We start from the raw sequence: 27,991 nt of genomic DNA, 5'->3' as shown, positions 1-27,991 counted from the left end.
AGGAGGAAGAAAAAGCTGGGGGTGGGAGGGAATCCTTTTCAAGGTCTTGGGCACCCTGATGGGTTGCATTCCTTAGGAGTTCCAAAGGCACCAGTTCCCAAATAAGCTCATCCGTATGCCTGGACTTTTGCCCCTTTCCCCTCACAGCATCCCTGGGATGTTGCTGACAGTGAAAAATCATTAGCCCCATTCTGCAGGTGGGGAAATGAAGGAGACACCTGCCCTGGAACCTTGAAGTGTGGCGAGTCCACCAGTGGTTCCCTAACTAGGAGGCGCCTGAGACCTCATCCCTCCTTATGATTCACAAGGGTACAGAGGCCCTGAGTGGGTGTCTGCCATCATCACAAAGGGCAGCAGTGTACAGTTAGTCAGTGCTAGAACCCACACCTCTTGACACCAGTGCCCGTTCCTTCCTCTGCACCCCATGCCAATGAGCCTGGAATTCTCTAAAGAGAGCACAGTTCTCTGGCACCAGCCATGCAGCTCCTCATTTCCCCTACCTGCTCTCTTGGCAGCTTGGGACAGAGACCCCATGACATTTACCTGGGGGAACACTCCCTCTTCCCCGGGCCTGGGCCTGGGCCTGCCCCCTCCATCTTTGCTTGGTCCCGTCTGGGCCAACACCCTTCTGCCCCAGCATTCAGACTTGCCAGCTCTCTCTCTGCCTCCACATGGGCCTCAGTGCCTGTGGAGCTTCCTGCTTTCTGTTCCAGGGTCACACTTAGACTCCTCCTCTGGGGTCCCACCCTGAAGGCAAAGCTGTGGGTAGCAGGGCTGTGGACAATCAGGTGTGGTGGCAAGTTCCAACCAGAATGGCAAAGCTGGCTGGCTCTCCTCCAAAGAATGAGGGGTTCAGCCCTCAGATGACACCAAGAGACAGTCAGAGGAAGCCCTGAGAATGGCCCAGGGTTCCCAGTGCTGGCTGGGCAGCTGCCCCTGCTGCTCAGGCCAGAGCCAGCTCCTGTGCTGGCGGGAATTCCAAAGCTCCCCACACATGAGCTCATGGATGGCCGCCTGCCCAGCCTCGCAGTTCATGGCTTTGGAATGCGTTCTCTGAGCTGGCCTGCTTCAGTTCCCCCCATCTCGCCGCAGCAAGTACTGCTGCCTGCTCTTGGCCCTTCAAAGCCAGGCAAATCCCATCAAGAGCTTTTTTCTAAAACTGCCGGATGGTGCAAGCACATACATGCACATGCATGTGTACGTGCAAGCAGCATGCAGACAAAGCATCCTGTGTGCATGGATGAGTTCGTGTGCACCTGTCTGTAGCATGGCTGGGCATATGTGTGCATATGTGTATGTCGTGTGTGTGTATTCTGTGCATGAGTAGTTTTAAAAGAACATAGTGGGATCCGCTTGGGGCCTTGTGTAGCTGAACCTTATTTATAGCTCTCCTCTGTCTGGTTCGTTTCCTCTAACTTCCCTGCAGAATGATATGAATGAAAATGACACTATTGACTATCTTGGTAACCATAAAAGACCTTATAGAAATAAGATTTTTATAGTTTGTGGACTGGGAGAATCAAAAGACTAAGAGTTATGGACTCGGAGGATAGGAGAGAACCAAGCTGAGCCGGTCGGAGAGGTCCCGTGGTGGATCGTCTGCAGGTTTTTTAAACAAACTCATATAAATAAAGTGATTGTCTTGAAAGAGTTAGGAGAGCCCTGAAGCTGGTGGGCAATATCTCCCTGGCCTCTGCAAAGGCAGGAGGGCGGGCGAGCTGTCTGCCTGAGAGGAAACCCTCGCTTTGTCTGAGTTCCGGCTCCCGGCCTCCCAAGGGAGGCTACGGAGGCAGCAGCAGAACCTACCTGCCCTTTGTTCTGCAGAGGCATAGAATTTGGCAGTGCTGGGAGAAGAGCCCCAGGGCTAACCCCGCAGCAGGCTAATGGGAATGTGAAGACCCAGCGTGGAGAGCCAGCCCCTGAGGCTGAGCCTGCAGATTCTGGGGCCACCGCTTCTCCATGTTTGAATGCAAAGGACCTTCCCACCCCATGAAGAGTGAGCATTTGATCCCTGCACAGGGACTTGCCCAGACCCTTCACGGGAACCCACAACAGCAACCCTGCTTAGAGAGCTCCTGCCTGAGCAGGTCCCTTTTAGCAAATTCTGGACCCGGGTCCACAGAGCTCTACCAGCTCCCACTTTGTATTTGTGCTTTCAGAGATGAGGCAGAGCTCACCCTGCCCTCAAGGAGCTCCCTACCTGGTTTGGAGGGTGGAGAAGGGAGGGGTGGGCAGAAAGACATTCCTGCAACAGACTGATATGTGGAAACCAGGGCACACTCTCCCACTCAGGCACACAGGTTTGCAGGTACACAGGTGGGCAGGTAGAGACACAGAGCGGTGTTGAAACAGTGATGAAATTTCTGATGCTGTTCATCCCAACAAGCTCCATGCTGGGCTCTGGGTGCATAAAGCTGAGTCAGACTCAGTCCCAACCCTAGAGGGGTTGCCCTCACCCAGAGGGCAGGGGGACAGATCCTCACTATGTTGTAAGTTAAGGGCTGAATTGCAGTTCTCCAGGGAGCATGGATTACCTCGGCCTTGTGGGATAAAGCTCCTCAAAAGAGGAGATGTTTCCACAGAGCCTGGAAAGACAGGTCAGAGCTCACGAGACAGAGCAGGAAGAGAGGGCCTGCCTGGCAGGGAAAATGGCAAACACAAAGGCCTGGAGGTGGAAATGTACAAGGCGCATTTGGGAAACCGCTCGGGTGTCCAAAAGGTTTGCTGGCTGGCAAGAGGAGGGTACCTTTTGAAAGGAATATTAGAAGCAGCTCTTGAGTCAGGGAGGAGGGACCATCTGGTCCAGGGGTCCAGGCAGTGGCAGTGGCAGTGACACTGTCAGAGTCAGAAAGTCAAGGAAAGATGGGAAAGTCTTCTCTCTAGCTTTCTCTCTGAAGACTTCTTACCATTGCTATTCCTGCCTTTACAGACAAAGAATGGGACAGCACCCTTAGCAGCTGACCAGCCATCAGCCAGGCTCTCCCGGTGCCTCTCCTTCACTCTCCCCTCTTATTCCCATATCCCCACCCTCCAGCCCCACCCTAGACCACTGGGGCAACACCAGGTCCATGGCCTCTTCTACCTTGAAAGGAACAATTCTAGAAACCAGAGAAAGCCATCTGGTTGGGCTGCCCATCAGAAATAACTGCCAGGTCTGAGAGGTCATTCTGTCTGTGTCTCCTCTCCCCAGGGACCTGTGGACATGGGGTGAGGGCCAAGGAGTGCCCGTGGCACCTGTCAATGCACCGATTCCCTGTTTGCAGGCATTGATTTCTCTCCTTCCTGACCTTTCAGAAGAGGCGCTCTGAATTCCATGCCAGGTCATTACAAAGCTGGTGGCGGAGAGTTTGGGAGACCCAGCCCCACTGGCTGCCGCCCCTTCAGATGCATATGGGAGAGCAGTCTGGCCGTCACCCACCGGCCTGGCCCATGCTGTCAGTCCGCCAGAGCCAGAGCATGTCTGAATCAAGGAAAGCTGACTGGGGCTCGATTCACACTGACTGGAGCCGCAAGGCGAGTTTATGGTTCTTGATTACACCCAGCAGGGAGGCCTTCTTAGTGATGAGAGAGAAAATATTCAACAACCTGTCTTTGCAATGTGCTGATCTCTTGGAGAGAGAGAGAGAGAGAGAGAGAGAGAGAGAGAGAGAGAGAGAGAGAGCAGAAAAAGTGGGGGAGGGGGTTGAAAGAGAGTGATTTTTCTGATATGAGTGGAAATAAGAGATTTTTTAAATCCAGGGCTCCCCCAAACTACCTCAACATTGCCTCTTTCTCATCCTTGGGTTTTGCTTTGCTATAACTTTGAGGCACAGTGATTGCACCCTGTGGGCTTCTGCAAGCTGGTGCAAAGCTTAAAAGGATGCAGGCCCCAAAGGTGTTGTGGTCTGTCCAGCCTTCACTCAGCATGGCCTCATAGCTGGGAGAGGACCTGGACAGCACGGCCTGCAGAGGCTCGGGGCAGCCCAATCCCCATGCCCCTTCTCTCCTTCGCAGCCCTTTGCACATTCTGCTTCATAGTCAGACTGCATCTGCTTGTGCTCGGCGCCCAAACACAGTGTCTGGCTCATGCTTGGTGTTAATAAATGAACAAATTCGTGAACGGGTATGCATCTACTCTCCTTTCCCAGGCTGTGCCTCCCAAAGCCCCCATCCAGTAACCTACACAAAGTCAGCCCTGATGATGTGTCGGAATGAATCGGTGAGTAAATAACATGGTCCACACCCTGTAGAGCCTGGGTGCTCTCCCTGCACTGTTTCACCCTGTATGTTGTTTCTGCTGAAGCTCACTCTGGTTTTAAATGGCACATCCTAGGCCCCCAGAAAATGGGATGCTAAGAGAAGAAAGGGACTTTTCTGAAGACAACACTTTCAGTTGCTTCTTAATAATTCATAGGAACCAGAGTTTTAAACCACTGGATCTGAAAACACCTCCCAGCAGACGGTCACTGAGCATGTGGTTGGGGGAGAGAAAGAGCCCCAATCTCCTCCTTCCCAAGGCAACAGAAAGGAGTCTAGGGGCTGGCCATATTCCCTTTTCTCCTCTCCCTCACCTCCTCTCTCTGTCCCCTCAGCTTCCCTGGGGCTCTCCTATGGCCCAACTAAGTCTCCTGCCACTTCCCTTTCTGCCTCCCCACTTGAGGGATGGGGAAGGCATCTCAGAAGAAAGAAGGCACCCTTATCTTCATAGAAACAACAGGATTCCAGCCTCCAGGATGTATCCCGGGTTCCTGTCCCCGAGGCAGGAGGGAGCCAGTGAGTGGGGGGAGGTGGTACCAGGCTTGCCACCTGCCATCACCAGCAGAAGTGAGAGGAGTCCAGCCCAGATCAGACCCCCACGGGAACCTTGCAAAAGCATCAAAGCCTGCAAGCTCAGTGTCTCTGTCCCGGAGAGAGGCCTTGGCACTTTCTCCCCACTGAGGCAGGCTGAGTTAGCCAGCTGGGGTGCTCTCCGAGCTGCCAGGGGGGCAGCCCCGCCCCCCGAACCCCAGAACTGCTGAGAACCCAGCCAGCTCGCCTTGACTCTAGCTCTGTAAAGTTTGGTACCCACCGAAAGGCGGGGAGCGGGGGGGCAGTGTCACGGGGACGGTGCCCGAGCTCCAAAACTTTACACTGAAAGTTAATCCACTGAAGCGGAGCCCAAAATAAGCGCACTGCCTAATGTGCCGGGAACTGGCGGTCGCAAGGCCAGGCTGCTAGCGGATGCCGGCGCATCTCCGCCCGCCCGGAGCCTGCATTTAGCGCCAGCGAGGGAGTCTGGGCTGGAGCGCTGCTTTCACACCGACTCGAGCCGCGAGTTTATGGATCTTGATTGCACCCAGCAGGGAATCCTTTTTAGTGATGAGAGAAAAAATATTCAACAACCTGTCTTTGCATTGGGTGTGTTGGACACACTTCCCTGCTTCGGAATCAGACATATGTGAGTTGTGGGAGTAGAACTGCTGTCAGCAGGCCAGAATGCGCCTCTCCTCTCCTCTCCTCTCCTCTTCTCTCCTCTCTTCTCCTCTTCTCTTCTCTCCTCTCCTCTCTCCTCTCCTCCCCGCGTCCCTGTGCAGGGGGGTAGGGGAGCCGTGAGGGGTTTGTGTGTGGCTGGCCCCAGCTGCTCAGGGAGAAGACAGACAGCCCCCACAACTCCGTGAGGCCCCCGCCTGGGCCCTGAGCCCTCCGCCTGCTCCGCCGCCCCGGCCACCGCCTCTCTCCTCGGCCTGCGCTGCGCGGCTAGGCCGTCCTCCGGGAGCCGGCTCCCGCGTGGGGCCCGCTGACAGCGCGCCCAGTAGAATATTGTATTAGTTGGTTGTGAGCTGTGTTCTCGTCAGGGTATCTGAGTTTCACAGAACAGACGGGGTGAGAGTTTTTGTGCTATATCCAGATTGGCTTAAAATAATGTCGTTTTGTAGCTTATTAAACCACAGAAACTACACCAAAGTCATCCAGGCTGCTGCCAGCAAACTCTCTGAGTTGGGGTTGGGGTAAGAGCTGAGTTCAGCCTGGGGGTCAGGCCCCTCGCTTCCGGAACTGAAGCCAGGAGGAGAGGGTAATTGACTACCCTCTGCTGGGCTCTGACTGTGGGCTCTGACCTTGGAAGGAGGTAGAAGGGTCTGCGGCAAGGCTGGGTCCTGCCCTGAGCTCAGAACTCCCTCTGGGTCATCCCAGCGCTCAGGGACCACTTGCCCTGGCTTCGAGTTTCGGCCTGCAGGCACTGGGCAGCTGGGGTTGAGGCACTGCCCTGGGGGGAGTAGAGTGGGGGAGAGGCTGGGCACTGTCAGCAGCCAGGGCGAAAGGCTGAGACGTGGAGGGTCCAGACCCCATCTGGGGAGGCCTACGTCCAGGCAGGGGAGATGGTAGGGGGAGGGGACTGCCATTGTTTTTCCCCCAGGATTGCAAAGAAGAGGCAGAGCCTGGAATTGCCAGATAGTAAAGACTTATGGGCATCCCTCCCTTTCTTCCCCATCCCCAGTCCCAAAAGAATAGCTGTGTCCCCTGCCTGTGGAGGGGGGAGGTCTCCTAGAAGACATGCTATGGCAGCCCTGTTCCCAGTCACCCTGCACAGATCTGAGCATCATAACGAGCTGCAGTGGAGGGCCTTCACTACCTTAAACTTGGCAACGAGCCCATGAAGTATGTGTTACAATGATCCCTAACTGCCAGATGAGGAAACTAAGGCTCAGAGAGGTAGAGTGATTTGTCCAAGAACACACAGCTACAAAGTGATCACTTTGGAATGTGAAGTGCAGCTAACCGCAGAATGAGAGCTCTAACCACTGTACCACAGGGCTTCTCTGGAATTTCAGTCTTAAGAATAAATGATGAGGCCAGGTGTGGTGGCTCATGTCTGTAATCCCAGAACTTTGGGAGGCCAAGGTGGGTGGATCACTTGAGGTCAGGAGTTGAAAACCATCTCTAGGAAAATACAAAAATTAGCAAGGTGTGGCGGCACGTGCCTGTATTCCCAGCTATTCTTGAGGTTGAGGCAGGGGGATCACCTGAGCCCAGGAAGCATAAGTTGTACCGAGATGAGATTGTGCCACTGCACTCTAGCCTGGGTGATAGAGTGAGACTTCATCAAAAAAATAAAAAAGAATGAATGATATATGGCTTTTCTGCTCCTGCTGTCTCCTGTTTGAGTCTTTTAGAAACAGAGGAGTCTAAGGAAAATAAAAATGACTCCAAAGGAAACCAATCCCTGCCCCACATTTCCTGATTTGTCCACTGCCATGCCTCTGACCTCCTGCCTCCCTAGCCTCTGGTGTCCAGCAGGAAAGAATCCAGGGCTGATCCAGTCTCTCCAGGGCCATGTGATACTCTGGCCTAGGGAAAGCCACCCTGCTCACTTTTCCTGGGTTCCTCGGGGTAGCTGAGCCTCAGCCACCAGGTCACAGACTTCCCTGTTGCCTTGAGGGACCTATGGGACTAACAGGAGCTGCTCTTCTTCCTTTGACTCCTACCCACCCAGGTATCCAAAAATCTAGGGGTCCTTCTCAGCGACTCCCTTCCCCCACCCCACCGGGTCCAGTCTATCCCCAAACACTGACTGAGGCTTCTCTTATTTATTTATTTATTTTTTTTGAGACAGAGTCTCACCCAGGCTGGATTGCAGTGGCGTCATCTTGGCTCACTGCAACCTCTACCTCTGGGGTTCAAGCAATTCTCCTGCCTCAGCCTCCCAAGTAGCTGTGACTACAGGCACGTGCCACCACACCAGCTAATTTTTGTATTTTCAGTAGAGACCAGGCTGGTCTTGAACTCCCGACCTTAGGTGAGATCCACTCGCCTCAGCCTCCCAAAGTTCTGAGATTACAGGCGTGAGCCACCACACCCAGTACTTCTACCTCTTAATAGCATCTCCCCAGTTCTACCTCCTGACCCAGCCCAGGCTTTATCACCTTTTGCCTGGAGATTTTGGCATTACTCAGCTCATCAGCTGCTCAGCCTCCAATCTCTCCTGCCCCAGTCCACACTGCACCAGAGGGAGCCTTCCAGGACGATCATGCCACTCTCCTGTGTGAAACCCTTATCCAGGGCTCCTGCCCCTATGCTATAGGATGGAGGTGTCATGACTTAGTCTGGCTGACAAAATCCCTTTACACATCACCCCTGCTCACTTGTCTGCCTCATCCCCCTGCACCTCATAAACCCACCATACAGGATGAATGACCCCCAAACCCAAGCTTCTTTGACACCTCCCTGCTTTGGCTCAGTTACAACTTCCTGCCTGATACTTGAACTTTGTGGGATCAACTTCACACCTCCCCAAAACAGACCCGCTGGGGACAAAGAGCATAACACCCAGAGAGAGCATCAAAGTAGTAGTCCAGTAGCCACGTGCAGGAGGCAGGGTCCAGGACCATGCCCTCCAAGGCTGGGGCACACAGTGCCCCTCAGTGGTCAAGACTTGGGCCTGGGCCCAAATCCTAGCTCCTATATTGGGGCTCATCATGAAACCACTCTGTGTCTCAGTGTCCTCACCTTTAAAATGGGGTAATAATAGTATCTACCTCCTAAATTGGTTGCAAGGATTAAAATAGTTAACATATGTAAAGGGCCTGGAAGAGGCTTGTCATACAGTGTTAGATAAACGTTACTTGCTTCTATTATTACCGCCTTGCATAGTCCATCCAAGCCCTGCTTCCTTGGACCTTGACCCTTTGATCTCCAATGACCGAAGAATTCTCTCTCTTGTGCACACATCCTCACACATATGTGCTGATGTATACTACACGCACACCCATGCATACAAGCACACACATGTGCCTCGCCAGCCTCCCCACCCTCAGAAACCTTGCACATTGTGGTCCTTCTCAGTCAGTTTCAGAGCCCTGGTTTCTATCTCTCTACCCATCTGCCACATCAGAGTTCAAAGTCAAAAGCTTCCCAAGAACCCCACCCAGGTTCCTCCTGCCACCCAGAGGATTAGATACACAAATCCCCAGCCAGTCCTGGCCCCTGCAACACTGCTCAGTAGGTGGAGTGCTGGTGTCTGGTGGGGAAGGGCTAAGGCTGATGCAGTGTAACCGGCAGGCCTGTGGACACACAGAGTTGGTCCCTGGGAAGAGGGGGAGTTCCTTCCAAAATGCTTCCAGCTCAGGAATGATGCCTCCTTTTTCAGCTCTTGCTCCAGCGGATCCCAGATTCACACCCCCTGACCACCTATAGCAGACCCAGGAATAGGAGGTTCCACTCAAATTAGAGATTTTTGTTTCCTGGGGAGTTTGCTGTAGTCTGGTCTGCAAAGTGCCAAGGACATACTAGACCTTCAGTCATGGGCAGGAGGCAGGACTTCCCTCATGGTCTCACAGAAGCTTCTAGACAGGGCCCTTACACATCAGGAGCCTTTGTAACACCCAGCTCAGACTAGCACTTTCCCCCCAAGCATCTAATTGGGGGAAAGGGGTGGAAGTTGGAGTAAAGCAGAATGGAATTCAAATCCATCACCTCCCCACTGTGTGATTTCAGGGACATCACTTGACCTCTCTGAGCCTACTTCCTCTTGGAGACAAAAATGTATACTTAGGGCTATTGCAGAGAATGACAAGGAAAATGGATGAGAATGTGCTGGTGCATCTGAAGTATCAGACAAATGAAAGGTTGTTTACATCACCTTGGAAGCTGCACTTGCTCTGTCCCCAGATTCACTTTCAACCCTGTTCTGAGCCTCCAGGGGCCATCCCTAGGAAGTGTGTCACCCAGGCTTTCCCACCCTTTGGCTTCCAGTCCAGGCCAGCTAATATGTGGCACCAGCAAGGAATCAAGAGCAGGAAAAGAAACAGGTTGGGAACGTGTCCCCCATCTCCTCTCTGACTCACTGCATTCAGGCACTGTCTGAGCCATTCTAGGGCCCCAGCTCTGTCCAGTGGCCCCTCCTCTGTCTTTCCTTCCCTTGCCCCTTCAGGCCTAAGAGCGGCCACAGCTTCCTTCCCCCTGTCGCTGTCCAGATGCTTCAGCATCTTGTTCTTTCTCTTAGCCCTGCCTCTCCCTCTCAAATCGGAGCCTCTTTGGTGAAGGCTTTTCGGGTGTGCCAACTGCCCCAAGCTGACCCAGTGCAGATCCTAACCAGCTCTACCAGCGTCTTCCATGCTCACCCAGCTGGCCTATGTCTTGAAGACGCCCTGGGCTCCCAGCTCTGCCACCCCAGCTTTCTGAGTCTCCATGGATCAGGATCACTGGGGACCCAGCAGGGTGGAGCTAGAGAAGACAGGCAGGCAGGACAGAACCGGAATGAGTCTAAGATGACCGCCCCACTGGCCCCTGCAGCAGAGAGAGCCTCATCCTGTGCCCTCTCTCTGACAGCGCCCCTCCTGGCAGAATGGGCAGCCTATCTGGGTAAAGACCTGCCCCGACCCCACAGCCAAGGGCAGCCCCTCAGAGATTCATGCCAGTAGTGGCCTTTGTTCCCCACACCTGGAGCTCAGAGCTTGCTTTGCCTGCAGTGGAAGCTCTGGTTTAATTAAGGATCTTAGGAGAGAATTCTCTCTTGTTATTTTCTGAATAAATTAAGGAAGTAACTTTGATGCAATATCATTTTCATCTAATCAGGAACATTCTGAAATTACCATATTGTTTTCCATTAGAAACCCCATCAGCCCCCAAATCAGATAACCAGGCTGGAGGCTGCCAGGGCCCCTGTGTCCTGGGGCGGGTGCGTGCTGTGCTGTGAGGACACAAAGGGACTCTCTCCTTCTGCCATGATCCCTTGTTATGTTTAGGAGATTGCTTGTGACCTTAGCAGGGCCCTTGGGCCTTGGCCAGGGCTGGGGAGGGGTCCCCCAGGCAAAGGGCAAAGGAGGGGCCCGGGAGGCCTGCAGAGCAGATTGGGATGGATCAGAACCTTGCCGTCTGGGAGCTTCTTGACAGTTCAGCTGGGAAGAAGAGGTCAAGCTGCTTATCTTGAGCCCCCAGTCCCACCCCTGCCTAGGCAGCCTCACAGGAAACAGGAAGGAGCTCATCAGGTCCAAGACCACAGCCAGGGACAAAGGAAGGTGACCCGAGATCCAGGATCTGAGGAAAGGCTGAAGGCTGCTCATGTGAGGTGCAGCCAGAGGCTGCTGAGAATGTGCAAAATCTTCTACAAAGTTCATTTCCTCAATCTCTGAAGCTCCCTGAAGCCTTGAGCTGAGGGGTGTCAAGACTGCAACAAGGTGGGGGCCATGGAGGGGAAAATGAGAGCATCCCAGAGCCAGAGTGCCCTCAGAGAAACGTGCCCTCAGAGTGCCCTCAGAGACCACTCTCCAAGGTCTCCTCCTGGAGGGCACCTTCCAGCCCTCATAGCAGGGGTGGGCACTGTGGCCAGCTGGAGCAGGAGTCCGGGACAGGACCCGAGCCGAGGCCATCTGAGGCTGTGCATCACACACATGCATCTCTCTACACACTGAGACAGACCCAAGTGCATGCCTAAGAAAAGTAAGTGATTTTTTATTTTTTTTTATTTTTATTTTTTTTGACAGGTTCTCACTCCGTCACCCAGGCTGGAGCACAGAGGCGCAGTCTCGCCTCACTGCAACCTCCACTTCCCAGGCTCAAGAGATCATCTAGCCTCAGCCTCTTGAGTAGCTGGTACCACAGGCCCACACCACAGGCCTGGTTAATTTTTTGTAGAGACAGAGTCTCACTATGTTGCTCAGCCTGGTCCCGAACTTTTGAACTCAAGCAGTCTGCCCACCTCAGCCTCCCATAGTGCTGGGATTACAGGTGTGAGCCACTGCCTGGCCGACAGTGACCTTTTAGAAGTGCCTGGTGATAGAGTCAGAATCTCGGTATATTGGTCCATTTGTCCCAATTCTACTTCTCGGTCACTGCAGCTTTCTTTCACTCTTGTTTCTGTCTCCCATTCTCTCTTTCTTCCTCCCCCTCTTTCTCCTCCCTCCCCTCCCTGCCCCTTTTTAATCCATCCACTTCCTGCCATGCTTCAGCCTCTCAAGAAGCCAAGACCTTAACCAGAACCCAGCAGGCACAACCTCCACCAACTCATATGGGTTCCACCTGGCTCTGCTCCTCCCGGTGCCAAAGCAGGAGCGTAAGCTGCCAGAGAGGGGTCCGAGACTCTCCGCAACACTCCCGCCACTGTCCCAGAACCAAGAGGACACAACTAGGCCACCAGGTGTTGTCATCCAGCCAGAGCAGAGTGAAGAAGGAAAAGGAGGGGGTAGAGGAGAACGGCAAGGAGGAGGGTGGCTGCCACATGGTGGAGAAAAGTGTGTGAGTGTGAGGGCAGACATGGGAGTGAGGGTGGGGAAGGGTCCAGGAGTCATATCTTCCCAGATCGGAGAAGTGGCCAGTCTGAGGGTCTTGCCAAGCCCCAGAGAGACTAAGGGATGGGCTAACTGTTCTCCTGGCCTCTGGGCCCCAGAGCTCAGCATAAGGCCAGGCACACAGAAAGCCCAGGAAACATTTGCTAACCAAAAAATGACTCAGAGAACAATAGGCAAGATACAGCCAGGGGTCCCTTATAAGCGCATGAGGGAAAGGGAGCTCTGAACAGCAGCTCAGATCCACAAGGCAGGGAAAGCCACCACCAGGTAATGTTCTGGAGAGCAGGGGTTATGGCCTTTAGCCTGGGGCAAATGCTATCTGCCCCTCTTCCCTGCTGGGTTTGGGACTCTGAGCCCACAGACAAGGAGCATGGCCAGAAAAGGCCACAGCTCACAGGTGGATCTGCTCACTCATTATGCAAACCTGTCTTGAGGGTGTGCTCTGTGCAAAGCTCTGGGGTAAGGCCCCCTTGGCTTCCCATGCTTGCAGGTGTGGGATGGGCGTGGATGGAGGCGGTGGACACCAGTGTGTGCAGGGGTGGCATGGGTGCACTTGTAGACAAGCGGGATGGGGATAGGTGAGCATGTGTGGGGAGGGCCTGAGTGGGCTTTCAGACATAAATGGGCAGCGGGGAGGGGCCCCTAGCCAGGAGGCTGGAGCGCACTCAACAGATAGTCAAGGGTGGGAATATTTTCTCCGAGAGCCCTCCCACAGGACACCTTTCCCTAGAAGCTGTGGGCGTCCTGTTTCCAGGACTCCACCAAGCTCATGTCAACCCCTTGACTTTAACAGCCCACCTTACCACGTGTGAATCTCTGGGTTCATCCAGAATCAGAAGTTACCAAGAAGTGTTTTAAGGTATTTGGCTTGGTAAACACTCCCCACAGTCTCCTCTGGCTTTTCTGCCTGTGATTTCTGAGTTAATGTTTGCGAGTACAACACTGGGCACACAGTGGCATTCTTCTGCCCATACTGCTGGACCTACTTCTTCCTGATTTTCACCTCCTGTCCCAAGATGACACAGGTCTCCAGGTTCCCTTGGTTATTTGAGAGTACTGACTTCCCTTGTTTCTGGACCACAGGTCCATGGCAAAATTCCAGTCCTAAATTGCTCTCCCTGGCCCCAGCTCTACTTCCCTGCTGCTCTCCCAAATGCACCAGCCCCCAGGGACCAAGCGGTGAAGGGGTGAGAAGATCCCCTTTGGGGCCCCAGGGGTCACTATAGGCTGCTTAGAGAAGAAGTACTGAGTAGCACTAGGCTACCCAGTTCCCTGCCTCAGCCTGGCTGGGACCCAGCCAGCGCGTTGGGACGCCCCTGCCGCGGCTGGCTGAAGCTTGTTGTCTAACCCGGCCTGGGGGCACCTGGGAGCGGGTGGAGGGTGGCCTGGCAGGGCTCAGAGAGCAGGCACACCCTGGGTGAGGTCATGCCTGCCTCACACCTCTGGTATTCCCGCTGATCCCTATCTCCTCCCACAGCCCTCAGGTTCCTGGGGCGGAGATGCAGGCAAAAGACTACTGATACTACAGTCTGGCCCCAGCCAAGACAGAGGCTGCAGCTGAGCCTCTACCTGCCCATCCTCTGCTCCCATCACCACCCCCACCCCCACCCCACCTCCTGCCTCTGCACCGGTGGACAGACAAGCCTGGCTGCCCCATAGGAGAGACCCCTGCCCCAGTACTGACTCCTCCTGGGAAGGACCCTCCCACCCATTCCTCCCTGAGGAAGCTGGGCAAGGATGAGGGGCGCTGGAAGGCAGGTTTCCAGAGGGCTTCCCCTTGGAAGACACCCAGTCCCCTCCCACACTCTACCCTCTCGGCCTCCTTACCTCTACCTCAACTGAACCTTCATCATTTTGGTAACCATTATTAGTAGGGATCCATATGGCTTTTCATGCAAACGTTTGAGAATGGAAGGATGATTATCAGAAACCAACTGTCACAGGCAAACTGGATACCTGGGTGCCCTAATAATTACTGAGCCCCCTCTGAGCGCTGGGCCCCCAGGAAGGCATGTGGGCATTTTGATGAGCTCAGGCTCTGGGAGGGCCTGCCTCTCAGGAACCAGAGAAGTATCCAGCCCTGGATCCTCTTACTGAACAGAATGAGGGGTGGGGAGAGGCTCTGCAGGGACCAGAAAGGACAGCATAAATGTCAGCAGGAGAGTTGTGCATGTTTCTTTTTTCTTTTTTTTTCTTTTTGAGACGGAGTTTCGCTCTTGTTACCCAGGCTGGAGTGCAATGGCGCGATCTCGGCTCACCGCAACCTCCGCCTCCTGGGTTTAGGCAATTCTCCTGCCTCAGCCTCCTGAGTAGCTGGGATTACAGGCACGGGCCACCATGCCCAGCTAATTTTTTGTATTTTTGTAGAGATGGGGTTTCACCATGTTGACCAGGATGGTCTCCATCCTTGACCTCATGATCCACCCTCCTCAGCCTCCCAAAGTGCTGGGATTACATGCTTGAGCCACCGCGCCCGGCTAGTTGTGTATGTTTCTTGTTCTCTTTACTAGCCCCATCCCTGGCCTGGCCCAAGAGCTAGGAAAATCAAGAATTTAAGACCACGACAGGGCAGGCTCTTGAGGCACATGATCTTCCCAGGTGACTGAGCGGTCCTCTCCCCTTCCATCCCACCTTCACTCCCCCACACCCCCGCCTCCACTCCCTTTTCCTCTCGTCGGCCTCCTTCCTATGCTACAGTCATACCAGTGGTTCTCAAAGTGGAGGCCCCAGGTTGGCCGCATCAGCATCACCTGGGAACTCGTTAGAAAAGCACGTTCTTAGACACCACCCCAGACCTACTGAATCAGAAATTCTGCAACAGAATCACCCCAGAGGGTTTGTTAAAACACGTTCTGTTGCCTGCTCATGTGGAGAAGCACCACTCTTCTCTTCTCCAGCTTTAACGGATGTACAGATCACCTGGGGATCCTATTCAAATACAGACTGCCGGATGAAAATGCAGATTATGACTCAGGAGGTCTGGCACAGGGCCTGGCATTCTGCATTTCTCTGAAGCTCCCAGGTGGGCCGATGCTGCGAGTCCTCAGGCCACGCTTAGAATACCCAGGCTTGAGTACACCCCTGGTCCTCAACGCCAATGGCACTTTACAATCACCTTGGGAGCCTTTAAAAAACACCAGTACCTGGGCCCTGGCTCCAGAGTTCCCAGTGTAATTGATCTGAGGGGACACTGGAGCACTGGCTGATTTTACAACCTCCCCAGGTGATTCCAACACACAGCCAGTGTTCTCAGCCTAGCATGCTAAGTGGACATGCTTGGCACCCCTACACCCCACGCACCCACTCACCCTCTGGAACCCCCTTTCTCCCTTCCATCCTCCTTATCCCCTTCCACATTCCCTTTCCCACATCTGCAGAAACTTTGACATGCGTAAGCACAAGCACATGGACATACAGAGAGGTATATAGGCAGCCGTAGACACAGACACACACAAATGCAAACAGGTGGACAGTAGGCAGGTAGGCATGAGTGTGTGCACCCATTTGTAAATGTGCTGCGAACACTCCTAGACTTATGCAGCTAGATGGACACACGCAGGTGTACACACAAAACATGCAGGAGTACGTCCCAGCCACAAAGGAGCCAAAGAGCTCCTCCATCTGTCTCTAGTGGGGTGGCTCTTGGTCTCCTCCCGCCGTGGCCTCAGCAGTCCTGTCTTTCCCTCAAGAGACATGTCAGCCCTCAGCAAACCAGAAGTCTGGGTTTGGGTCTCTTTTCTCATTTAGCACCATGGACGTACCCGAGGCTGGGTGCAGTCCTCCCCTGGAGGCATTAGTTTCCTGTGGCAGCCAACTCAGCCTCAAGATATCCGAGGGGCCTCAGAGCCAGGCCTGTCCCCTAGTGTCCAGGTCAGCCGTGGAGGGGCGCTGCCGCCCCGAGGCTGCCCCTTTCCGGGGACTGTGGGTGTCTTCAGTCCCTCAGTTCCTCACCATGCTGCTGTGTTGGGGCCTCCTTTGAGTTTAAAATCCGGCACCCCCACCCCGCCTGCAGGCTGGGGCCCTCCGTGATCGGGCCTGATTGATGACTCAGGGGGACAGCGGCTGCTGCAGGCCTATTTTATGATGTCATTAGGCAGCTTCGGCAGCAGGAAGGAATCCCTCCTGACATCATAAAGGACTTGATATTTCGCTAATGTTATCTTGGCGGCATGTCGCCCTGACATTTTCTCTTTGCAGCACTCCCCCCAGGACCAGGAGTTGTCTAACTACAGCCTGGAAAAAATGCAAAACAGACAAATGCACCCTCGGGGGACAGCGGGAGAAAGCTAATAGACCAGTCCCCAGCTCCCCACCCACAGAGGTGGTTTAGGTGGGAAGCATGATGTGTTTGTCAAAGGAGACCCAGGGCTGCCTTCCCGCTGCCAGCTCTCCCTACTCCGCAGCAGGATGAGTCAGTGCTGAGGTTCCAGAACCTGTCCTGCTACCTCGAGGTTATGTGACTTCGGCAAAGCCCTTGCCCTCTCTGGGCCTCAGTGACCCCATCCATGCTCCCACACTGGCGATTTGGACCGGACAATTTCAAAGACTGTCAGTTGATGTTGAAGGTCTTGAAGCTGCCAGGGAGGGTGACAGTGCCACTGAGGAGAGGAGGGACCCCATCCTAGGCTCTGAACTGAAACCCTGCACAGCTGTCAGGGGAGGCTGGGTGATACAGTTTACAATCCATCCCCTTCCCCAGGAATGGTTTTGGAAAACAGACAGAGGAGGGAGGTATTTCCCTAGCCTGAAGCCATTGTCTTCCAAAGAACAAGATCAATGACTGGTTCTGAGGCAAAATGGAGATGGCACTGGGATAAATTTGTTGCCATGGCCTGGCAAGCAGAAGCCAGCACAAAGTAACCATTCTCTTGTTGCCAGGGCTGCCAGGGTGGCTCAGGGCTTGGCAAGGGAGAAAGATCCTACAGCCCCAGGTATCTCCTAGATTCACCACCAAAAGCAGCTCAGGAAAAATCAAAATCCTCTTCCACCTAGGCAGAAATCACCCACCCCAGCCTGACCCCAGAATCCCTGACAGATGGGCCTCCAGCTCACCACCTCCAGAGATGGGGGTGCTGACCCCTTCCCCCAGGCAGCCCAGCCATCTGCCTCCAAGTGGCATCTCCCTAAGGTTCCCAACTCTGCCTCCCCCTCGTTTCCATCCACCCCAGGACAGCCCTCCAAAAATAAGCACAAACACCTCCCCCACCCCACCCCACCCTCCAGCGTGCAGGAGGAGAAGCCAAGGTTTGTGCTCTGTTTTCAGAGAGTGGAATATTTGTCCTCCAAAAGAGCGTAACTAGCCATTTTAACCTGAGATCTATGATTAGAGCCATAACCATTCTTTTGTAATCCCATGTATCTCATTTTATGCATTTAAAAACACTATTTGGGTCTGGGCTGGGTGACTCACACCTGTAATCCCAGCATTTTGGGAGGCCAAGGCGGGAGGATCACTTGAGGCCAAGAGTTCAAGACCGGTGTGGCAACATGGCAAGACCCCATCTCTACCAAAAAAAAAAAAATTGTTTAAATTAGCTGAAAGTGATGGCACACACCTGTAGCCTTAGGTACATACTTGGAAGGCTGAGGTGGAAGGATCACTTGAGCCCAAGAGTTGGAGGCTACAGGGAGTTATAATCATGTCCACTGCATTCTAGTCTGGGCAACAGAGTGAGACCCTATCTCTAAAAAAAATAAAGAAAGAATAAAAACGCCACTTTAGAAGACGGTTAAAGAAGTTCATGGCATTAAAAAAAAAAAAAAAGCAAAGAACCTTGTTCTAAAATTTAGACAAAGCCATATTTAGCCATGAATGTGTATTGGGGGATCATTCTGGACTGGGTTCATCTCTCACTCTGGAGAAACCCTTGTGCCCATCTTGGAAGAAACTACTTTTAAAATAAAGGTAGATTACAAAACATTGTTTCAAAAAAAGGAAAGGAAAGAAAAATAAAAGTATTAGGTTAGTGCAAAAGTAATTGCTATTTTGCCAAAGTTAACGGCAAGACTGCAGTTATTTTTGCAACAACCAAACAGATTAGACCATCCTCCCAGCCAAACCCCTTGGCCCCTGGCTTCTCTATGGCCAGTTCTGAGGCCTGATCTGCACCACCTGATCTGCCTAGACCACCCAATTTTTAGACTCCTGGCCTGAGCTGAATAGGCCACATAGCAGACATCAACGACACCTGTGAGGGCTGGGCACCATTGTAAGCACTAGAGGGGTAGATAAAGATGCAGCAGACCCAATCCTGGCTTCTCAGAGGTGAGTAGACATGTTCCAGCCACACCTCACTACCTGCCCCTCCCCAGCCAGTGCACAAGAGCCTCCTACTCTTGTGCTCAGCTCTGCCCATGATACCCCCTGGGCCCACAGTGCCTGGCCCGTGCCCTTCTGGTAGCTAATCCTTCCCCAACTTTTCAGCCCCGGCTAAACTACCTACCTTACTCTGAGTTTATTCTGGGTTCTGGTGTCCTTACCTCCACGGAGAGGCCTGGCTGAGTGTGAGCCTCCTAGAAGGCCCGCCTTAGCCTTGGGTATACTTGCAGCCAGGGGGCAGGGAGCTCACAGAGAGAGGCTGCCAGGGAGCAGGAGCCCCGATGCCTGGCCGGCCCATGAGAACACACCATTGACTCTCCCGCTGAGTCAGGACCCGGCGCACGGTACTTCCTCCTGAGCTGGTTGCCCCAAGTAGAAGGACCACGGGGTTTCCTCCCAAGGGCCCCCATTGCCTCCCTAATGAAGTAATGCTGATATAATGCCCTTTCAGAATTGCAGAACGTTGACCTCTGATTGCCCAAGTTGGTAGATAGCTGCTGCTATGTTTTGGCACCATCCAAAAATGATGAGCAATTCATTCATTCAACAAACATTTATTAAACGCCCATTACTTGCCAGGCACTGCTCCAGATGGTGAAAACAAAGACAAAACATCCCTGCTCTCAAGGAGCCCACATTTTCTCAGGGACAGACAAGCAACACAGAACATCAGTAAGCAAAAAAATATACTAGATGGTGACAAGTGCCACAGATGAACATAAATCAGAAAGAGCAGGGTCTTCCTTATGGAGAAAGTGACACTTGGGTAAAGACCTGAAGCGGGTGATGGTGGGAGGCAGGAGGATATCTGGGGGAAGAGCATTCCAGCAAAGGGCAGAGTGTGTGCAAAGACCCTGAGGCAGGAGAGTGTCTGACCTGTTCAGAAACAGCCAGGAGGGCAGTGGGGCTGGAGGGAAGTGCAAGGGGATGGGAGCCCTGGGGTGAGAGATGATTGACCATGTGAGGCCTTGAGCCTGCTGTGATGACCTTGGTTTTTACTCCCAATGAGACAGGCGTCATTGCAGGCTCTGAGCAGACAAATGATGTGCTATGACTTAAATGTTAATTAACAGGATCAATGTGGCTGCCGTGTAGAGAGTAGACCACTGCTTATGGACCCCTACTATGGCAGTGGCTGTGGAAGGTGTGGTTGGATTCTAGTGGGATTCTGAAGGTGGAATGATAGACACAAGGCACTGCTTCTGGCCCTGTGCACCATTTTCTTTTTTCTTTTTTTTTTTTTCTAAGATGGAGTCCTGGAGTGCAGTGGCACGATCTCGGCTCACCACAACCTCCGCCTCCTAGGTTCAAGCAATTCTCCTGCCTCAGCCTCCTGAGTAGCTGGGATTACAGATGCCCACCACTACACCCCACTCACTTTTGTATTTTTAGTAGAGACAAGGTTTTGCCTCTAATCCCTGCACTTTGGGAGTCCGAGGCTGGCAGATCACCTGAGGTCAGGGGTTTGAGACCAGCCTGACCAACATGGAGAAACCCCACCTTTACTAAAAATACAAAAAATTAGCTGATCGTGATGGCACATACCTGTAATCCCAGCTACTCGAGAGGCTAAGGCAGGTGAATCGCTTGAATCCAGGAGGTGGAGGTTGTGATGAACCAAGATCGTGCTACTGCACTCCAGCCTAGATGACAAGAGCAAAACTCTGTCTCAAAAATAAATAAACAAATAAAAGACGGAGGTAACCCAGGCTGGAATGCAGTGGCACAATTTTGGCTGACTACAACCTCCACCTCCCGTGTTCAAGCAATTCTCACGCCTTAGCCTTCTGAGTAGCTGGAACTACAGGCGCCCACCACCATGTCTGGCTAATTTTTGAATTTTTAGTAGAGATGAGGTTTCATGTTGGCCAGGCCGGTCTCAAACTCCTGATCTCAAGTCATCTGCCTGCCTTGGCCTCCCATAGTGCGGGGATTATAGGGGTGAGCCACCATGACCGGCCCCTGCGTGCCCTTTTCTGTCAGCCTCACAATCACCCCATGAAGTCGGGTCTTTCTTCCCATTATACAGATAAGGAAACTGAGTTTCAGAAAGAGCCCATAAGTGAGAAATTCAAGCCAGGCTTATCAAGGCAGAACCCAGGTCCCCCCCACTCTACTGCACCACCTGCCTGGTCAGGATTCCACAGACCCCTGTAGATGGAAACAAAGTCAAGATACTTACCAGCTGAGAACTTCATGCTCATTTGAAATTGTCCACAAATTGTCATCTTCACATGTTTTCCCTTTATGGTAAAGCTCAAATGACACGTCGATATTATGTTTTTATTTTTATTTATATAGTTTCCATTTTTAATCAACATTTTTATTTTAAATTGCATCCAAAATCATCAGTGACGGGAGAGAATTGCAAGGAGAAGGGAGGATCGGGGAGGCATAATCATTGCAAGATGTGAGCTGGGTACCTTGATTCTTACCAGAATCATCCTTCAGCACTGCAAGGGGCCAGGCGCTGGGCTAGCGAACGGTGGGGCAGGCCAGGATGAATCTGCCCGAGTCCCTGCCCAGAAGGACCTCTCAGTAGATGAGAAGAGAAGAGACACTTCGAGGAAGCACATGAGAGGAGCCACACCCAGGGTGCAGCTGCCTGGGAATGATCTGGGTGACTAGGCAAGGAGGACCAGCCAGGGAAGGCAGGACTCAGGACGCAGACAAGTCACCCCACATCAAATCCCAGGAAAGGTCCCATGATGACAGAAGGGATCGTCGAGGAGCTGAGGCAGAAGTGCTCTGAAGCCCATGCTGGCAGGTCTTCCGGCAGGCAGTGGGATTGCCTTTCACCAGCACTGTAGGAGAGGCAGGAGGGGGCTCCTCAAAAGGGAAGGAGAAAAGGTCATGGGTTCTCACTCAGAGCTACTGCTAGGGGCTGATGATTAAAATGCAGTGGGGCATGCAATGGCTTTAATTTACACAGCCCCCAGAGCCTGGGTGGCTCTGGAGCTGGGTCTGCATGGGGGCGGGAATGGGGACCCCTCTCCAGAGCTTGAAGTGTGGCTTCTGGGATGTCATTTGTCACTCCCACAGCAGCCCAAGACAATCTCTACAAGGGAGTTACAAACCAGGAAGGAAGAGGAGAAGGAAAGAAAGAGGGAGAGAAAAAAAGGAACAAGGGGCTAGGAACAGTGGTTCACACCCATAATCCCAGCACTTTGGGAGGCGGAGGCGGGCAGATCACAAGGTCAGGAGTTCGAGACCAGCCTGGCCAACATAGTAAAACCCCGTCTCTACTAAAAATGCAAAAAATTAGCCTGGCGTGGTGGCATGTGCCTGTAATCCCAGCTGCTAGGGAAGCTGAGGCAGGAGAATCACTTGAACCCAAGAGGTGGAAGTTGCAGTGAGCCGAGGTCATACCACTGCACTCAAGCCCCAGTGACAGTGCAAAACTCCATCGAGAAAAAAAAAGGACAAGGATGAGGAATGGAAGGAAGAAAAGAAAAAGGAAAGGAGATGAGATCAGGAAAGAGTGAGGGAAGGGATAAACAAGTCCAAAGTGCAAAGTGTGTCCTACTTCAGGGACACCAGGGCCTGGCCCTGTCAGAGGCAGCACCCTGGGAAACCCTGAGCAAAGCTTCCCTTCACTCAGAGCAAAGAAACGTGAGAGTCCAGGAGGCCTCAGCCACAGTGCAAAGACAGAGGTGATGACCTGGAGCCACTGCAGACACAGGGAAGACTCCATCCTGCTCACCCGGAGACAGCCATGCCTGCATCCTGAAGTAGATACTAATATCCTCACCGGTAGATGTACGCACTGCAAAATACAGGCACAGCTGCAGAGACACTCATGGGCATTTACACACAGGTACAAGACAGAGAGAGGCACTACGTGCTGATAGACATAGATGACACTTGCACAGATGCTAACAGAAAGCATGGACTCATGCCCACAGATACTGACCGAGGTCATCAGACACACACCAGTATGGACCTACCTACGTGGACAGTATATAGATGTGCAGATACAGGTGGAAATGCACAGACACACACGGATACTGACAGATGCATGCATGCAAGAAGTTCGCTTATACACAGATGTGTAGGCTCACACTGACACAGATGTGCACAACTGCATGGATGCACCTGCTTTTGCACTGATAGGCACACTTTTTTAATATATATTTTATTGCACTTTAGGTTCTGGGGTACATGTGCAAATCATGCAGGATTGTTGCATAGGTACATACATGGCAATGTGGTTTGCTGCCTCCATCCCCCTGTCACCTATATCTGGCATGTCTCCCCCGTTATCCTTTCCCCACCTCCCTACACCCCGCTGTCCCTCCCCAACAGACCCCAGTGTGTGATGCTCCCTTCCCTATGTCCACATGTTCTCACTGTTCAACACCCACCACCTATGAGTGAGAACATGCTGTGTTTGTTTTTCTGTTCTTGTGTCAGTTTTCTGAGAATGATGGTTTCCAGGTTCATCCATGTCCCTACAAAGGACACGAACTCATGGTTTGTTATGGCTGCATAGTATTCCCTGGTGTATATGTGCCACATTTCCCCTGTCCAGTCTAACATCGATGGGCATTTGGGTTGGTTCCAGGTCTTTGCTATTGTAAACAGTGCCACAATGAACATACATGGACATGCACACATTTATAAGAACACATGCACCCAGACATCCCCTTAGACACACACTCACACACAAAGACATGCTTGGAGTCACCAGCCGACATGCTCAGGCAAGCCAGCAACCAGGCAGACACATGCTGGGCTCTGTTTTGAGCTTAGGCCCTGAGTGGCTGTCCTCAAGCCAGGCCCTCTCCTGCCCCACTCCTGCCAATGCCTAGCTTTGGCGAGTTCCCTGGCCAGGCCAGCCAGGCCCACCCACTAACCCTTGGTCTGATCCGCCCACCAACCCCTGGTCTGCCCATTGGCCCTATCCCAGGCCCCAGGCTCCAGGATAGCAATTGCTCCATTCTACCAGGTGCCGACTCAGCCAAATTTCACACCCAGGAGTGGAGCCAGGCCAGCAGGGCTTGTTGCAGCCCGCGTGGGGCATCAGCACGGGGGTGGCGTGAGGGAGCCAGGATCCTGCAGTGGCAGAGAAGAGCAGCCCCAGCTACCCTGTAGCCCTGCCTGGTGAGGCTGCCAGCTTCTTCTCCAGGTCATGCACCCTCTCCAGGCCTCAGGCTCCTCACCTGTGAAATGGGACAATATGCCTGCCCTACTGACATGTCAATTAAATGGACATCACCTCCCAGATGACAAAGAGATTTTGCCTAAGTTTCCCCTGCCTAATCTTTAGAATAACCCTAAAACATAGGTTTTCTTTTCCCTGCTTTATACTAGGAAGCTGAGCTAAGGAAGGATAAGTAACTTAATGATGGGAGCAGACAGGCCTGGAACCCAGCTTCCTGCTCCAAATTCCCTATCTCTCATAGACACGGTCCAAACACTTGCCCGCGGCAAATGTCACTAGGAGCTCACAGTCTCTTTTTCGGTGAATCCAGACTTAGCCTCTGAATTCTTTTCAACACAGCACTCCAAGGAGCCTTTCATAACTGGCCAGAGTTGGCATGTGGAGTTGGCATGTGGAACTGGCATGTGGAATGAACCCTACTGCATCCTGTCCCTACATTGTATTCATCTAATTCAGAGGGTTGGTGGCATGATTAAATGAAATCAAGGGCAGAAAGAACTCTGTAAGATTACAAGTGATGTGCCTACTGGAAAAATTGTAGTACAGTTTCCTTGTTTTCTTTTTTTTTCCCTGAGACAGGGTTTCACTCTTTCACCCAGGCTGGAGTGCAATGGCACGATATTGGCTCACTCCAACCTCTGCCTCCTGGGTTCAAGCAATTCTCCTCCCTCAGCCTCCTGAGTAGGTGGGATTACAGGCACCCACCACCACAGCTGGCTAATTTTTGTATTTTTAGTACAGATGTGGTTTTGCCATGTTAGCCAGGCTGGTCTTGAACTCCTGACCTCAGGTGATCCACCCGCCTCGGCCTCCCAAAGTGCTGGGACTACAGGCGTGAGCCACTGCACCCGACCTGTAGTACAGTTTTCAAAGGCTATTTACATCCAAGTCCTCCCAAGTTTCCCTATGCTGGGATGGATGGTAGGGACAAGATAGTCACTGTCATTGCTCCATTTGACAGAGAAAGAGACTGAGGCTCAGGCAAGTGAGTCCAGGGTCACATGGCTAAGTCAGAGGTAGGATTGAGGCCCAAGCACTGACTTCGGTTTCAATGCTCTTGACAGTCAGGGGCCCAGCCAGACAGGACGCCACAGTATGTGGGCATTTGGGAGCCAGCCTGGGGAGGGAGCAGGAAGGTCCTGTCTTCTCCCAGGAGAAAGGGATAGACCCTACAACTAATTGCTTCAGAGTGCTTCTTTTGACCCTAATTAGCTATTTGTCATGTCTCCATTTGCATACCAGAAAAGATGCAAATTTGCATATTTGTAAATGAGGCCGGGCCTGGATGTGGGTTCTGGAAGAGCTTGGCAGTTGCTGGCAGGCAGGGAGGCAGCTGGCTCTTGCCACTGAAGCATGGGCCGCCGAAGAAAGAGGAGATTTGGAAGACAGCTCCTTGGCTCAGGCCTGCAAGGTGCTCTCAGAGGGGGTCAGACAAGACGGCCCGCCTCGCTCCCTCCCCCAAGGCTGAGGGGTGGGCAGGGAGAATGGGTGAGCCTAATGCTGCTATTTTGATTAGATGAAACAAGGAGGAGGGGAATATAAAGTAATTTCAGGACGCTCTGTGCTGGGAAACCTTCTGTTCACGTCCTTGGATAGAATCTGTAACACTTGCAAAGGGGGAAACGTCCCCCTCCACCTTCCTGGAGAGGAAAAGGTTTGGGAGGAAATGGAGGTCAGAACACACCCTAACACACACACATACACAAACACACACACGCGCATGCACACACTCTCTCCTCTCTCTCTCCTCCAGACTCTCATTTTACACATACCTACAATTCACTTAATATACATACACACTCACACACACATCTGGGTCCCCCAGAAACACCCTTATTTACACACGATACCCCCAGCCCGCAGAGGTACACACGCGATGCTAACTGGAGAGGCACATTCGCACATGCGAGCATTCCCAGACTTCCCGCGACATACACATTCACGCCCTTACACATACAGACACACACTCAGACACTTGAACATAGATGTAGGCACACAGACTCACTTAAGCTGTGCGTAAATATTTACATACACACACACAAGACGTGCTCACACAAGCACATCCCTGCTAAGACCACATTTCCTGGCAAATTCTGGTAATTCTGACCCCTGCCAGAGTTCTGGGTGCCTCTTTGGGAAGAGACAAAGGAAGCTAGGGACCTGGCCTTCCTAGAAAGGGAGTAAAGTGTCCCCAAGGACTTGGACCCCAAATAGGATTGTTTCTTTCTCTGGGAAGCCAATGACCAGCAAATGCTCCGGTGCCTTCTGGGCTTCCACCTAGAGCTTGGAGCAGGGTCTGGGTGGGCCTTGACAAATGGGAGAGCAGGGGGGAGAAGCAGTGACAGATGTATCCATGGGTCCTGGGCCATGAATTGGGCAGGCAGGCATCATTGCCTGAGAATTTCCATGTTGACCTCAGAGGCCAGTGCGGAATGGGGTGGCATGAGCTGCTTGCTGTACCTTCAGCTCTGAGAGCCCCAAGACGCCAAGCTCAAAGAAGCCCCAGACTCCCGAAGCTTCCCAGGATCTAGGGCCCAGGGGCTGGACACTGGAGCTTAGAGGCACAGGGTCAGGACCAAGCTCCTCCACCACTGTTCCCATTCCCCAGCACCTCCTCCCCAATGCCTGCATCTCAAAAGGCAAGCTAAATGGCTCTGTATTTGTAAATTAAATATAGCTGCACTTCAGCTTTCCAAAGAGCTGGGAAGGAGAGAAGGAGAAAGAAAAAGAGAGAGAGGAAGAGAAGAAAAGCTGCCGCCCTCAGGAAAGTCTGGCTGGTACAGATTGCCTGAGTCATGAATATTCATCTGGCGAATGAGGAGAGCGGGAGTTTGCATAACAGCTCCACCCACCCAACTGAAAGAAATGTCACCGCCTTTGCCAATAAAGTGCCAAAGGAAGCCGGTGGAGGCTGCCAGCCAGACGGTGCCAAACTGCTGACTTCCACTCTAAGGCGTGGAGAAAGCACATTGTTTCCGGCCCAAGGAGCCACTTGGGGCTGGGGGAATGAAGCTGGCTTCTGGGAGAGAACCAGGAAGAAAAGTTTCACTTGCCACCCACAGGAAGCCTGGTGGGCAGAGCGCCTAGGCCGCAGCCCTCCCTAGGGGCCCTCCGAAGTCAGGCTCAAAGCTGACTCTCCCAGGACACCCACCTGGCCAGCCATCAAGGGCCCAGGTTCCAGGCTGGCTCCAGCTGCGAGCCCCATGCTCAGGACTGCCTTAAAGAAACCTGGAGAGGATCTTCATGAGTCCCAGGTGATTACTAGAGACCAGCAAGCAAGGGGACAAACCGGATGTCATTTTGGGGCCTGGAAGTTTACCTTAGCCCCATTTTGCAAAAGGGATCACCAATTGCAAGCTCATACACACTTTCAAGGCCCAATCCTACTATCTCTTATTCCAAGAGGTCTTCCCGGATCCCCTGTCACCAAGACAGAGACGGTGTCTGTGTCCTCTGTACACCCCAGTCCTGATAGCTTCCTTTGATCCTTGCCTTTTCTGGCCCATGACTGCTTCCTCCCCTGGCCTTTGAGCTTAGAGAGTTGGCTCTTCCTGATTGATTGACCTCAGTGCCCCAGCTCAGCATGAGATTCAGAGAAAGCATCTTGGGCAATTTGTTGAGCAGAGTCAATTCTTCCATGCATACCCATCCCCATGCCCGTACCTGGCTCTGGAGCTGTCCTTTCTTAGAATGGTGCTTGTCAAGTCCCTGGTAGGAGAGGCATTCCATCCCGGCAGCTCAGTCTGGGCCCATTGAGATCAGGACTGGAGCTGAGCAGCTGGCCTCCCATCCTCAGCACCCTACTCCCCATGAAGAGTGCAGACAGGCTCCAGCTCCCATGGAACCCCATCCTCGTGGCGGCACCCATTAGGTGGTGTTATAACTGTGCCTGCCTGCCCGCCAGCCTCCCGCAGCTGGCTCCTTCCAGTAATTACCTAAATGAATGGGAGAAGCAGAGCTGAAGAGAGGACGTTCTCTTAGTACAGAAAAGCAATTAGGGCTGTGGGCGTCTCCAGCTGCTGCTCCTGTTATGTAAAGTTTGGGATGTGTATTTGGGACTTAACGAGAATATTCGTATGTTCACATCTTACCTTCGCAGACTGCTCATTTCAAGCATCCCAAGTCCGCCTGGGTGCCGTACACGGCAATACAAGCTGGGCCCCAGGCTCTGAGGGAGGAGTACCACTGCTGGGCAGCCAGGGAGCCCCTCTCCCAGGACTCATGGTACCCAGAAAGCTATGATGACCCCTAGAACCTGGCTTCCTT

The 27,991-nt window shown here is 52.9% G+C and overlaps 1 long non-coding RNA gene across 2 annotated transcripts; it reads left to right on the top strand.

Moving 5' to 3' along the window:
• Positions 1-9: 9 nt before the first annotated feature.
• On the top strand, positions 10-13,806 carry LOC118142902 (uncharacterized). 2 transcript variants are annotated; one of them, XR_008482687.2, is made up of 4 exons: positions 10-1,996; positions 2,930-11,394; positions 11,904-12,189; positions 13,036-13,806. It is a non-coding gene; the product is annotated as an uncharacterized LOC118142902 (long non-coding RNA). The 2 variants fall into 2 exon arrangements; XR_008482686.2 differs by having other exon boundaries at positions 10-3,152; positions 3,264-11,394.
• Positions 13,807-27,991: the final 14,185 nt, after the last annotated feature.

Source organism: Callithrix jacchus, chromosome 7, assembly GCF_049354715.1.
Source record: "Callithrix jacchus isolate 240 chromosome 7, calJac240_pri, whole genome shotgun sequence".
Classification (NCBI taxonomy): domain Eukaryota; kingdom Metazoa; phylum Chordata; class Mammalia; order Primates; family Cebidae; genus Callithrix; species Callithrix jacchus.
The sequence above is the reverse complement of the archived record's forward strand: the minus strand, read 5'-3'. Positions and strand labels throughout refer to the sequence as shown.